The sequence below is a fragment of the Pan paniscus genome, chromosome 4 (genome assembly GCF_029289425.2).
Source record: "Pan paniscus chromosome 4, NHGRI_mPanPan1-v2.0_pri, whole genome shotgun sequence".
Lineage (NCBI taxonomy): Eukaryota > Metazoa > Chordata > Mammalia > Primates > Hominidae > Pan > Pan paniscus.
Window position 1 is genome coordinate 22,100,499 of NC_073253.2, and position 15,721 is coordinate 22,116,219.

Sequence of the window (15,721 nt, forward strand, 5' to 3'; positions counted from 1 at the left end):
TGAGATTTGTGGTAGGAACAGCAAATTCTTGGTTCTACTGGTCCATCCTCATTCTTAGGCAAGTCTTGTGTTCTTGTACCTCAGTGTGGGGCTTCTCACTCTGCTTTGTATCAGAGGAGGTCTTGGGAAAAAGAATTTGCTGCCCCTCCTCCAGTGGTAGCAGATCTCACCACTGTATGAGCCCAAAAATCTGAGCCAGAGCAGATTTTATGCCTCTCTCTTAGGGACATACAGGTTTTACTTCTATTTCTCCTTCAGTGGTAGTGTACTTTTGCCTGGAGCCAGTGGAAAGGATGGTACCCTTCCCTTAGTGGGCTTTACTTAGTTCAATAGGCCTGATCATGGCATTTGTGGGGGCAGTTTCTTGTCTCTTTGTTAGGGGCAGACAACTTTTGTTTCTATGTTTCTACCTTTTCATTAGTGAGAAGTTTCTTCTTCTTCTTCTTCTTTTTTTTTTTTTTTTGCCTGGGACATGGGACAAGGGCATTTTGGACACCTCTCCTAGAGACAAACAGTGGATCTTTGCCTGGGCCCTGAGAGGGGGCAGGGTTTCCTGTCCCTCGTCTAGAGACTGAATGCTTTTGCTTTCTATGAAATAAGTTGCTGAGGGTTTGGGGCCTCTACTCCACCAAGGGTGACCTCCTGCAGATTTTCTGCTTTGCTCCAAAGCTTTCTCAGGAGTATCTGGTATGGAAAAGAGCTTCCAAGTAAGTGCAGACTCCTCTTCTATCTAGAGCTCCCAGGATTCCAAGCTTTCATGTTAGCCCACATTAGGCCTTTAAAAATTTGTTAAAATTTTAGCTTTCTTCTCACTCACTTTTATGTTTGCCGCCTCTTTCCCCCATGTTCTGCCAAAGGCAAAACAATTCATGTGTCCTGTTTATCCTCAGAGAGGATTGTCACCTTTTAGAATCAGCTACTTCTAAAGGTGGAAGTTTGTCTTTCCAATTCAGTTTTCTGGTGAGATGTAGATGACTCAGCTTTTTCCCATTGTTGGAGTAGGAGCAATTTTTCTTGCAGCATTTACATCCTAAGCCTTACCCCAAACTTGGATTGGGATTTCAAAGGCTGAGTAGCAGACAAGAAAATAGGGATGGTAGGGCAATGGAAAGCATCCTGAATGAAGGCATAAAATGTGAAAAGGTAAAGAGGCGAAAGCAAAAGTTTCTGTCTGTGCAAAATGATTCATCTTTTCTAATTTATTTTGGGAGTCAATGGCAACATGGAATTTAGTTTATAGATATTATCCTACAACCAACTTGACTAGTCCATATCTATCTATGGGAGAGAAAACTGTATTTTTATTATTTAGGATTGTTTTAGTATGGATATACTTGACTTTGATTAATTTGGGGGGCTGTCTGAATTATTGTGCAGTAATTAGGTTGATTGCTGGGTACGGCTTATGGAATCAGTCTTGTTGGTCTGAGCATATAAATTATGCTTCAAAACCATTTTCAGAATTAAATTGAGGTTTTGGTAAGACACATAAACTCTTTGAGGCCAAAGTTTCAGTGTGACAGCTATACTCTTAAATTTTCATGTGTTAATTTACTTTTTTATGCATCTAAACCATTTCTTCCTAACCCAGCTTAAAACAATAAAACAGCAGCAGCAGCAGCAGCAACAACAACAATCCCTGAATTCAGTCTTACGTTTTATTCTTTGACTTACTCTTAGGTTGGGAATAGTAGGCTTATATTCCATGTGACATGTGACATATAATTTGTTTCTATATTTAGACTTTTCTATGACTTTCCTTGTTAGTTATTCTCTATTTTACAGGGAACACTAAAATTGGTCCTGAAAACTGGTGGTTCCCAATAAAGAAATGGGGCACAGCGTATGCCTTTTTTTTTTTTTTTGAGACAGAGTCTCACTCTGTTGCCCAGGCTGGAGTGCAATGGCGCAATCTCTGCTCACTGCAACCTCCATCTACTGGGTTCAAGCAATTCTCCTGCCTCAGCCTCCCGAGTAGCTGGGATTACAGGCGTGTGCCACTATGCCTGGCTAATTTTTGTATTTTTTTTTTTTTTGGTAGAGATGGGGTTTCACCATGTTGGTCAGGCTGGTCTCGAACTCCTGACCTCGTGATCCCCCTGCCTCAGCCTCCCAAAGTGCTGGGATTACAGGCGTGAGCCACCATGCCAGGCCATGTATGCCCTTTTAAGGAAAATTTATTAACAAGATGATTCCAAAATGAAACATTTTGTTGTAGTGGATCGAAGATGGCCACAAAATCCTTGACATTTTTCCTGTTCAGAGGTAGGTCTGTGTCCCCTAGGCTTGAGTCTGGGTGATCGCTGTGACTGCTTTGACCAATAGAACATATGGAAGTGCTGCAGTGACAGTTTCTGGGTCTAGGCCTTGAAAGATTAGAAGGGTATACTTCCTGCCGCTTGGAATTTCCTCTTTTGCAGCCCTGTTCTACTGTGTAAGAAATATAATGATTCCGAGATTGCCCTGCTATGAGGAAGCCCAAGCTAGCCATGTGGAAAGGCAGCAAAAGAATTGCCCAATGTGAGACCTGTACTAATTTCTGACCTACAAAATCATAAAAAATAATAAAATGGTAAGTTACAAGGTTTAGGGGATAGTTTGCTCTGTAACAATAGACAACTAGAACTTTAATCTTAAAAGCTTATGTAATAATGATGTAAACGTCTTTAAAAAATCCTTATTTATAATCATGTAAAGTTAATTTCTGGCAATATCTAGAACCTTCTAATTTGAGTGACTTGGACAAATTTAACATTCTGTTTGGGTATTCAAATTTAACTATTCAAAAAGTGAATTTATATGCTTATATCAAACATAAATGTTAAATTTCTTTAAAAATGTATTTTTGCTCTCTTTTTAAAAATAAACTAAATGAGTTTGACATGGTATTATATTGTATTTTTCAGTAAAATGTAATGTAACAATGCCACAAATATAGATCTTTTCATTCTGTGACTTGTTTGAACAAAAATTTTATAATATATAACATGGGATTTAAAAAGGAGAATGTGGATAATACAGAAAGGCTTCCTCCTTTACTGATAGTGCTTTGGACACAAAAGGAATAATTTGTCCAGTTTATATGTTCATTTTATAAAGCTAAAATATCCAGATATATAGAGAAAATAATTATTTCTAGATTCCCCTCTTTGAATGGAAACATAAGATATTAAAGATCAGTTGATGTCACATGTCTCTATCAGTGGATATAAATTAAAATTTAGTTTACAATGTAAGTGAGACCTTACAAAATATAGAAGAGCATTTTCATGTGGAATTAAAATGTTCCTAGAGTCTTCATTTGAAAAATTATTCTTAAGCATATAGGAGCTAATAAAGAACTGTTTTCATAATGAACATTTTTCTTTTCTTTTTCTGATATTTATGTCAATGGAAAAGAACCCCCCAAATAAGTGGTGCTCCTTCCTTATCGTGCAAATGTGATTCCAGAGCGCATTTCTCTGTCTTAATCACTGAAATTATTTGGTTATCAAAGCCATACACAGTTCATGATTTGACTTTCATCCCTTTCAGACTTATCCATGATATTGGTCTGGCCTTGAAAACATTAAAATGGCCTTTGTTTGATATTCAACATGTAATTTCAGAAAGACGTGTTCATTTTTAAAATTGAGACTGAGTATTTAGTGTGATAGAAGAGTCTTAACAAGGCCTGCAAATAGAACCACATTTTCCAAGGGTCGGGGTAGGGGTGAGGATAGGTTGAGTAAACAATAAAATGACTGAGGGTGTATTTGTGTGTGTGTGTGTGTGTGTGTAGAGACAGCATGTGCAATTGTTGAGTGTGTATGTATATATGTGTGCACACATTCAACTTTCTTCCCCAAAGTGGCTAAAAGACATTCTTTAAAATAGAGGGTATTTAGAAAAGAAAATATTTAAAGTCCTTTTTAATAGAATTATTCTAAATTTGCTAGTTTGGGAAATAATATCTTCCAATCTGCTGTTCCTAATAAAGAGGCAAGAGGCCAGATGTTCTGTGACAAATCAGAATTGTTTTGACAATGGGAGTTGCAGAACCTGGTTTGGAAGCATCTGGACACTAAGAGATTAGATGTCACCTGCCCTCTGTTAACCTAGCCCTTCTGTATGAAGGTATTTTTCTACATTAAATTCATATAAGAATAACATTATTTGATGTTTTCAAAATAGAAATTAAGTTACTTTCTGATCAGTGTGTCCAGGCTTTCATGCTGCTTTCTGACATCATCAGTGAGTGAATAGTTTTTGTGCAATTTCTGCACGTGGCTTTTCCTACAGAAGCAGTTGTATTTATTTGATTTCTTTTCTTGCTCTGGGTCTTGGGAGGCACGGTGATAGGGCTGGTCTTTGGGGACTCCTAAATGTCCTGGCAGGGTGTCCTAAACTAACATGGGTCTTAGAAGAGGAGGTGGTTTTCAGAAGGCTCCACCGTGCCAGATGGCCCAAATTCACTCCATGAGACACAGTGTTCCAGGGGTTGTCACACTGTCCTTGACACTGAGTAGACCTTACACAATATGAGAGAGCACCAAGATTTCTTCTGGCCTCAATGAATAATCAATCTAATGACATTTCAGAGTATAAAATTGATAGATATTTCTTAGGGGAAGACATCACATACAAACTCAATTTATTAACAAAAATATCTTTTACCCTTGAACTTTTTCAGGACTGCTCTATTAATATTTGTGTTCACCACCATGGCACGTGTATACCTATGTAACAAACCTGCATGTTCTGCACATGTATCCCAGAACTTAAAGTATAATAATAAAAAAAAAATTTGTGTTTACAATTCTGATGTTTGTGTGTGAAACAGTTTGCCATTATGCATTCTTAAGAATGCCTTCCCCAAATGTTCTTTTCTAACAAATGAATATGTTTGTGCCTCTGCCTAAGAAACCCTTTGAAACAACCTGGCTTGATACATCTCTAGCTGAAAAGCTGATGAACCTCCCTGACTCCTAATCATGTTACCCCTGCCCATGCTCCTGCTTCTATTTTTGCCATTTTTCTTGGTGCACCCTCATGACTGGTACCCCCTCATGCTAAACTCTGGCAGCTGTGGTCATGCAATCAGACCACGGCCACCTCTTTAGCCTTATGCTGTCAGGAGTGTGCTCCAGGGACCAGTGATGCTGAAGAATTCCACAGGTCATCCTCACTGACCTAGAAAACTGGAGAGGTTCTAGCTTTTGCCCACGGCTTGCGGCAGTGACACAGCTCTGTTTAGCATGGCTAAAGCATTCAGCAGCCCAAGACATGGTTAGAACGGCCACCTCAATGTCATGATGGTGTAGGAATAGAAATCTGTGTTCTTAAATGTAACATAAAAAACCCAAGTCACCCCAACTGCCATTTTCCCCTTTTGCACTTTGATGACAAAGCTGTAATGCTGTGATTCTGTTGTGGGAAATCCACAATTCATTCCAAATTATTTTCCAAAAGGTAGGAGTAAGCAAATAGCACAGACATCCTAAAGGACCTCAGCCAGTCAAATGTGGGTTCTCTTACTTCTTGTTTGCAGTTCCTCACTTTGATAAGAAAATCAACTAAGACACACAGACAGAGGTTAATTCCCTCACCTCGAAGCTGAGCTGTAATCCAGGCTATTGTTCTTCAGTGAGCTCGCACTTGCTGGAGACGTGTTAATGTCTTGATGAAAGGCCAGGGAAATTATCACTCACTGATTTGTGTTTTAAAATTTGGAGTTTCTAAAGTAAGACTACTTAACGATACAGGCATGCCCATTTCCAGGACTGGATCTGCAGCTCCTGCATTTGATGTGTAACCTTGAGGGCTTCCTGTGAGGTAATTATCGTGCTGGGATGAGCTAATCTCCCATAGAAGAGTACACCTGCCTCATTCTGCTAACAAATAGGCCCCTGCCTTCTAAAGACTGCCTGAGCTGACTTATTATATCTCCTCCATCAGCAGAAAGACTCATATCATCACTGGGCCAAAGGTGAATTGCCTAGAGACAAAGTTGGAATGAATTTTTTGCAGTCCCATTTCGCCAGACATTCAAACCACTTCATTCTGAAGAGCGGAGACCTTTAACTCTGTCACATATTTATATATGCTTATAAGGCCAGGGAAGGGTCTTTCTGCAGACCTGCTCCAGATGAATGTATCAAAATAGTATTCCAGAAGAAACTGAGTCTGCCTCACAAACCTTTGTTCCCCAATGTTAATACTCTGAGAGAAGAGAAATACAGTTGCTGGCTTGTTTGTAGTTTACTTGCATTTTGGAAGTTGGATGTGTATACATTTGTCATGTGGTAATGGGCACAGAATTTCAAGTCCAAATATAATATGGAGCTGTGGTAGGAGTGAGGGCCACATGAATGTCCATTTAATCCTGAAAAACGGACTTTTTAGCTGATGCCTGTTTTCCATATAAAATGTGGCTTTGTTTTTTTTTAATAGTTTTTCTTATTCCCTACAGCAAAAGAGGCTAATATTCATTTAAAACCCAATAACAATTAAAACCCCCAATAACAATTAAAACCTACAATGAACAACTGCTCTAGCTTTGTTTATTGCATGCATAAATAATCATACTTCAATGAACATGTTAGTATCTATGATCTCTTCCTGGATTAAGGTTGCCTCGAGACTGCTTGCTTTGGCTACTGTAAATGTGACATGAATTACGCTCAGGAAAATGTGTCTAACATGCTGGGTTTGAAGTAAATTATTTTCTTCTAATATACCTACACAACTGTCACAAGGAATTACACTGCAGATTTAGTGATGTTAAGTGTCAATTGTAATTTGGTGACAGCCATTTTATTGGCTATGCATACTGCTCTGCTAGGACTGCTTCTCAGTATGGAGGCCACCGTATCATTAAAAACCAGTGATCCTTCACTGATGACATAATTTGACTGGCAGAGAGAGGAGCAGAGAGGGGCTTGCTTCCACCTGCACAGAATCTGCTGTATGTCAGAGATGAATTTGCCTTCAAATTAGAAACAGCACTGCAGATGAGGGGCTGTGATTTTGCTTGAGTTCTTTTAAGGCGTTTTTCTGGAATGGTTACTGAGCAGCTGATAGAAGTCTCCTTTAATATGTCAAACATATATATTATGCAGCCTGTAAACATTTCAAATATTTTTAGTCATAGCTTACAGTGAGTTATCTATAAAACAGTTTCAGCTGAATTGAGCCACATGTATTTCTGCACACTCATCCATCCATTCTTTTGTCTATAACTCTGTCCTTGGCATAGGTTTCAGGAATAAAATTTATATGATAAAGTGGTAACCAAAGAGAAAAAAAAAAACCCTAAAACCCAACCCAACACACAAAAACAAACCCTAACAAAAAACAAGCAAGGTTTCATATTAGCCCAGTGTTTCAGCAGGTGTGATAAATCATTGGAGCTATGTAAAAATCTACAGTAAGAACAGAACTATAATCATACATTCTGAAAATTTTATAAACTGGCAATTCAAGTTATGTGTTTTATGCTAATATACATTGTGGTAGGTTCTAATAAACTGTGACTCACTCATAAATAGTAGGAAAGCTGACAGCATTCAAACGCGAGCACATACATAGACTCACACACACTCCACACTTATGCAGGAAACAGGAAATAGATTCCAATACTTGCTTAGTGAATTTAAATCAATATAGCTGCATTCCATTTTCAGTATTTAAATTAAAATTTTTTTTTGCTGCAAGGCACTGTAAGGAACAAAGCAAAGTACCTTAAAAGAAAGTGTATCGCTCGTAATTTTAGCTCATTTCACACCTATTTGACAGCTTCTCTTAGCCAATTGGTTTCATTCAAAATGCTGAGAATATTCACCTATTAGAGTCCTGCCCTTCTATGTGGGGACCATTCCTCTTAGATACACTTTATTAGCTTCCAACATGGAAAAATAACTTTTTCCCTCCTCATGTGACTGACATTTACCACTATTTTCCTCTTCTCTTAACACAGCATTATTTATTTATTTATTAAGAAAAGAAACTTTCCAGAACAATAAATAGCATAAATTATTCAGCCAATTTCAGTCCAGCCACATAAATCATACTCAAGCAGACAAGCTACTTGTGACAAATGCTTTGTCTGAGAGAAATATACCACTGAAGGTTTAATCAGAGGCTCTAAACATTTCAGACTTCCCCATTTTTATTCTTGGCCAGAAACTCTATTTCTCCATCTACAGAGGCTCTTGAGAATGTTCTTTTTTTTTCCCATGAGAATATTGTGACCATTTTCATCCACAGTAGGGAAGAGGGTGTTAATAAAAGTGCACTTTTCTGAAGAAAAATTCAAATAGGGGTTGGCAAATCTTCTCAATTCTTGAAAGCATATTTCAGGGCCAACTGTGGCTATGTTAATAGCTTTTCATATGACGGGCCATCAAGTCCTACTTTTCATGACTGGTCAGAGGGTTCCCACATTGACCAAAGAAAAAGTAAAAATTTGGAAGCAGAATGAGTCCAGTCTAGCTGGCAAAATCGGGAGACAGGGGTTCCTCTTTTGTCTTGTCATGGACTCTTAAGGCTTCTGAGACTTCAGTTTTTTTTTATCTGAAGCTTCCTCCTTTACTGCCTTATTAATATAAATGGGATCCATAAAAATGCTTGATTATACCATGGTAGGCTAAAATATGCCCATAAAACTTCTTTTTTTGGTAAGCTTCAAATAATGGTGATTTTTTTTTTCCAGTAAGAGGAATGAAATCTTAGTTCCCCTAATACTTTAATTGCCAACTTCTTCCTTTCATAATGTTTAACCAATTCCTGGACGGTCAATGATTCAAAGCATTTATGTTTCTGGGGACATGCACTATTCAAAAATACCTTGAAACTTAAAAAATATATATACATTGTAAGTCCACGCCTGATTTTAATAAGCATTTACTCTGAGGGAAAGGAGATTGTGTTGTCTACTTTTAAACCATTAGGAAAAATTGGGAGAAGGTGGGGATAAGCTGGCAGTGGCAGTGGCAGTGGCAGTGGCAATGGCAGAGCATTCAGGGATTGTGGTGTGGGGGTACAAAGGCGGGGACTTGTCACAAAAATGTGTCTACACCTATGACACCCCCACAGTTGGTGTGGGAAGGCAGTCTCAGCAGGCCAGCACCCCCAGCGTGTGTGAAGGCACCCTCAGGGACCCCAGAAGGAAAGGCACCACCGGGACATCCCTGGGGGCCTGTTTCTGCAGTGGTTTCAGGATTCAGCCTTGCTTACCTTACAAGCTCTGAGTGAATTGTGGCCCAGGCAGCTGTGGCCATGGCCCACGTGACCAAGTATTCGTTTCTGATGCACATGTGGCATTTTGCCATAAAAAGGTACAGCACATGGATCTCCGGAGGAACATGCATCAAGTTTATTTTCTGACTAGTAAATGAATAAATTTTTCTGACTCAATTGGGAATGAAAGGAAAATAACCTGCCTTTGGAGCTATCCCAAGATCTGATTCCTTTGGAGCGGTTCATGTAATTTAACAACAACAACCCAGTCATCAGAGAACTGCAGCGTAGTATACAGCCAACTATAAGCCTCGCAGATGAGGGAACTCTGGATCCACAGGGGCTAAGAAGAAGTAGGTAGCTTTGAGCAGTGCTCGGTGAGATAATTTAGCTCAGGAAAACGTCAGTAAAATTCCAAGCACCCTGTTTTAGATAGACACATTTAAATCCCCAGGTTTTTAGAAGATAATAGTAGAATGGACTCTTAGAAATACTTTGGTTGTGAATATTGTCTGTCCAGAGTTTGTGTCCATTTGGTTATATTTGTCATCTATTTTATCAGGGTGAGTATGAAAGAAGTTGGGGAGAATCCATAGTAGCTTAGTGAAGATGCTAAAGAAGTCAGCTGCAAGAATTGGGATCTTATCCCAATAAGATTTCAGAATTTTTTAAATAAAAGGAAAAAAGTCAGTTCAATGCAGAATTTTATGAAGTTTTCAGTGACCAACTGCTCATTCTGAACTTCATTTCTCTTAACTAAGTTATCATTGTCCAGAAGTAGGGTGAACCTATGTCCCAGTTTGCCCAGGACAGTCCCAGTTTATGTCTAATGAGCAGGCTTAATTATTAAGAGTACCGCCTTTTATTCTCAAAAGCGTCCTGGTTTGGGAGATAAATTAGTCACCCTAACCATAAACAAAGCTCTCTTTGAAGTTAATAGATTTATATAAATGATGAAAGCTGGAAAATTTTGATTTGTTTTTCAAATTTGGTTTTCTAAAGTCATAGATTGAGCAGGCAGGGTACATGGAGACCAGAGCAAACCATGCGTGGGTGAGAACATGCCTAGGCGCTGTGTCTTTCTACCAATTGCTCTCATTCTGTTTTGTATTTTTTTCTCAGAACTTCTTTGAGGATATTTTGAAATGTTTTCAGATAAACTATTTAGGACTTCAAACAAATTTCAGATTTTCTTTTTAAGTTGTAATATTTAGAAAAAAAACCCCTGAAGAACTGGTGTTTATGACTTGCTTAAATTTTTGTAGAGTGTTGGGAATGGAATCAAATTTAATTTTACTTCATTATGAGAATTATCTTGGGTCGTATGTTAGAATAGATTCTAGTCTTCTGAGGGCAATCAACAGTGAATTATAAGTAGGGTATGACCAACAGATTCATTTTTTATATGGCATGGGAGAAGTTCTGGTTCTGCCAAAGTTAAAAAAACTGCCAATGAGTTAACTTAAGAAACAATATGATTAAAAATATTTGTAAACAGGGACACTATTTTAAAATATTTGAGCAAGATTTTTCATAAAATTGGAAATCTCAGTTAATCATATTATGTTAATTCCTTAGATGTTAAAAATTACACTTCATTGCTTGACAGACTTTTATGATTAAATACATACTGGTTAATGTAAGGTTGCTGTAAATAATGATTTGTGTGTGTTTTTTTTTTTTTGCAAAGCATGCATTAAATTAATTACTTTAAAATGTATACATGAAGTGATTCATTCAAGGTCTTTGGGAAAACAGGAAATGTAGAGTACTGGTATGTTTTGTTAGGAATATTAGCTTCCATTTTGGTTCACTTATTTTCTGTGTAACAAAACTCTAAATTGTTAATTGAGGAAACACCTGTTTTACCTGATTTTCTTAAGTGCAGTGGATGGATATTGAATGCCCTGAAGCAAAAGTCTTATTAAACCAAGTATCCCATGATATGGGCTACAATGGATGGATTATTGCATCCAAGAGAATATCATACTAAAACTTCACTGCATCATGGTCCTCAGGGGCTTTGCTATAGAATTACTTGTAAATGGAACCATTTTATAAAAACATCCTTCTGATGCTTCAGAATGTCACAGAATTGGATCAGAAGAGATATTTTGTTATAGATAAGAAATTGATTTGGAAGAGAAAAGAAAGAAACAAATGGCCATTTCTTGATGTGAAAGAAAAGGAAATGACAGGCCACATAGAGTCCATTATATTTAACCTCTCTATAAACTGCCTGGAGAAACTTAAATGATAGAAATGTCCAAACTGTGTGCTGTCATTTTCTTGGCCCAATCATCATGTTATACTCCTCTGGCATAGCCATAGGTGTGTGGGCAGCATGGGACCTGAGCCAGCCCAACAAGAGGACTTTGAATACTGGACTAGAAACACTTTCTCTGAAAAAGTTTGAACTTCACTTATAGCTGAAGCCATCCGACTTCCCCCAAGGGAAGCCAGCTTTAGGGTAGTCTGTTGGACACTTTCAGGGTAATGTTACTGATAAATTTGCTGTGAGGATTTAATATGGAGATGCTATATTGTGAAATTTTCAAGCTTTATCATGACTTAAAAATATGGGCTTTTGGTCAATAAAAAGTCAAGCTCATCAGAACAGGTTGAAGGAAGATTTTATAACCTAAGCAAGTAGCTCTTACAAGCAACGACTCAATAAATGTTTGTTTTCTTTCTCCATTGCTGATCAGTTTCCATTCTCTGACTTGTCTCCACCCTTTCAGTTTGATACATGGATTGGTTTCCTTCTAGGCTCCATGGCCCAGTGCTTGGGAATTCCCTATCTATCTACCAAGGGGCATGAGAAAACCCCATTATCAACCTTCGTATGTTATTGCAGCCAATGAGTGAACAGTACCCGGCTATCCCATGTTATTAGACACAGCAGTTTTACCTAATCACAGAGTAGCTGGACACTCCAATCATTCCTTAGTTAAGTACAAATTTCCTTTGAGGAAAACCTGATTCAGGGGCACAAGCTGCAGGAGCTTGTATATTCCACAAATGACCACAACAAGATTTTCCCTTTAGCATGATTTCCAGAACTCTGCCTGTATTAGTTCGCTTTAACACTGCTAATAAAGACATATCCGAGACTGGGCAATTTACAAAAGAAAGCAGTTTAATGAATTTACAGTTCCACATGGCTGGGGAAGCCTCACAATTATGGCAGAAGGCAAGGAGCAGCAAGTCACATCTTACGTGGATGGTGGTAGGCAAAGAGAGCGAGAGCTTGTGCAGGGGAACTCCTTTTTATAAAACCATCAGATCTCGTGAGACTTACTCACTATCATGAGAACAGCACGGGAAAGACTTGCCCCCATGATTCCATTACTTCCCACCGGGTCCCTCCCACAACACGTGAAAATTAAAGATGGCATTTGGGTGGGGACACAGCCAAACCATGTCACTGCCACTCCCCCAACAAAAGGCAGAGTCTAGGTCTCTTCCCCTTGAAGCTGGGTGGGCTTTTGTAACTGTTTCAAAAGGAAATAGAGTATGACAAAAATGATGCTATGTGATTTCCAAAGCTAAGTAAAAAAGAGGGGAGACAGCTTCTGCCTGGCTTCCTCCCTGTGGACGCTCTCCATGAGAACCCAGACAGTATGCCTCAAGGAGGCCCAGGCTATGTGGGGAAGAACCTGAGCCCCTTCCAGCTAGCAACTGGCACCAACTTCGTGCCCTGAGAGTGAGCTGTCTGTCTTGCATGTGGATCATCCTGCCCTCCACTGGGCTGTCCCTCCTGATACTGTGTGGAGCAGAAATGAGTTTTCCCTGATGAGCCCTGTCCAAATTGCAGATTTGAGAGCAAAAATAAATGACTGTTATTGTTTAAATCATTTTTTTTGTGGTTTGTTATGCAATTGATATTAATCCTCACCAGTGTATGAGGTCGTGCTGCCATCATGCCCACTTTATAGAGAGGAAACAAAAGCATCCAACAGGTGAATAACTTGCCAAAGTCACCCCAGTGATAAATGCTATAGGCAGATTCTAGAGCTGCCCCCACAGTGCAGCTTTTCACAGAGGGTAGAGCACTAGTGTATCAGTTATGACTCACAGTATGGTGGTAAATAGGGTGAGCTCTGGAGACAAACCACTGGAATTTGAGCATATAAATAGTGCAGAGCACTGCTCTTAGATCTTGAGGGAATCAGTGTGGAACAAAACAAACAGAACTCCCTGTCCACATGGAGCTTCCTTTCCAGTGTTTTCGGGATAATAGTAAAGAGTCCTTAGCATATGCTATGGTTTGAATATTTGTCCTTTCCAAAACTCATGTTGAAATATAATTGGCATTGTAACAATACTAAGAGGTAGGACCTTTAAGAGATGATCAGGCCATGAGGGCTTTACCCTCATAGATGGAATTAATGCCATTATAAAGGGCGAGTTTGGCCCCCGCTTGCTCCCTCCTTGCCCTTCCACTTTCCGTTATGTGATGGTATGGTGAGAAGGGCCTTGCAAAATGTTGGTGCCCTGATCCTGGACTTCCAAGTCTCCAGAGCTGTGAGAAGTAAATCTCTGTTCTTTATAAATTATCAAGTCCCATGTATTCAGTTATAGCAGCACAAAACGGACTAAGACAGCATATAAGGCATTTAGCACAGCGCCTGGCTCATAAATGAGACATGAATATTGGTTGTTGGTATAATTATTGAACATTAAGAGAGTATGCTTATTATTTGTGACCCTCATGTTATGAACAGTGCCGCTTGTCCATTTTAGCAGCCAAATAGCTTGGATGGGTAACAACATTTGATTTGTGTGAGCAGAATGTGAATTTGAAACTGACTGAGATCATTCTAGCAAGTCATATAGTACCTGGTATTTAATATTCAAATGTTATATTATGGCCTCTAGGACTTTGTGGACCTATAAAAAGGGGATTATAAAAATAATTTTATAGATATTGAAAAAGAAAGTTCAATAGAAAAATAAAGTAAAATATGGACGATCTGTTGTGTAATGGTGGGCAGGGACTGTGTTGATGATTGCAGTCAACCGATAGCTGTCAGCTTCTCGGTCTGTCAAATCTTTTCCCAGAGCTGCGAAGCAGCAAAATTGGCTGGTTTAAATTTCACTTCCTTTTATTGCTCCCACGGAGATGCTAATGAATAATAGACAAGGAGAGGCAGAGAACCCAGGTAATTAGTCTGTTGTGGATGTTTAGAGTTGGAAGAGACCTTTGCGACTCCTCTGATCTAGTTGCCTCATTGCAGAGTTTAGGAAACTGAGGCTTAGAAGTGCTAAATGTCCTCATGACACGTGACTGGTGAGTATCAGAGTGGAAACAAAGTCTTGAGGCTTTGGCTTCCGGTCCTGCACTTTGTAGCTTTTCCTGTTTTTCGCTCAAGCTTCCCCTCTTCTCTCTTCTCCTCTCCTCTCCATATTTTCAATTCTTTTTTTTTTTGAGACGGAGTCTCGCTCTGTCGCCCAGGCTAGAGTGTGCGGTGGCGCGATCTCGGCTCAGTGCAAGCTCCGCCTCCCGGGTTCACGCCATTCTCCTGCCTCAGCCTCCCGAGTAGCTGGGACTACACATATTTTCAATTCTTAATCATCTGGGGCCTATGCACAAGTAACTAAGTGAAATTAAGATTTCTTTTTTAATATTGTGGTCAGTGAACGAAGGACCAGAAAGGAGCCAGGATTTTCCTTTAGCCAGAGACTAGGAAATCCAGTCTCTGTGCATGTGCTTAGGCAACTGACTCCTCCTGGAGTGCCCAGTGCCCACTTTATTCTCACCCACCTCTTTCCCCACATAAGGAAAGCCTGTTCATTCTCATAGTCTGACTGTGATGCCATGAAGTCTTCTCTGACCACCTGGCTGAGCTATTATGATTTCTTTCTCCTTCTAGCTCGTATTACAGCCCTACATAGTTGCTTCTATTCTAAATTGTAAGCTCCTTTAGGGTAGACAGGCATTACAGCAGATGGGATAATGTAGTAGCAGCCATGACTACACCAATCTGTATGTGATATGATATGTATTGCATGTTCTTCCTAGTTTGGTAAGAAGTTTTCAACATGTCCCTCTCAGCACTTCGTAGTTAGCCACCTGTATGTTATGGTCATATTTTCAGAGTGCTAGTAGCAAGAGTAATGAGGTAATAGAGGAAAGTACTTTTTATCACACAATTACTAATATGCAGTTAGCATATTAAATGATTGAATTTGTTCACTTTATAAACACTTATATCACTAAGTAAAAGAAAGCATGTTAGGTGTTGTTTTAAATAAAAAGTGGAATAGTGGAATAAAATTACAGTCTTTTCTACTAGTGAATAATAACACGTCCAAATCTTATTTTCTATAATGCTTTTTCTATCCCTTCCCATAAGGAGATGGAAGTCGAAACAGGAGTTGGAGAGGTAGGTTGTTGTAGTTTTATTTCCCTTTACAGCCGCTCATTGGAAACAAATATAGAGAAGCAGCTGTGCTTGTGTAACTTGTAACATATGTAGCCAGGATTAAGAACCGAGCA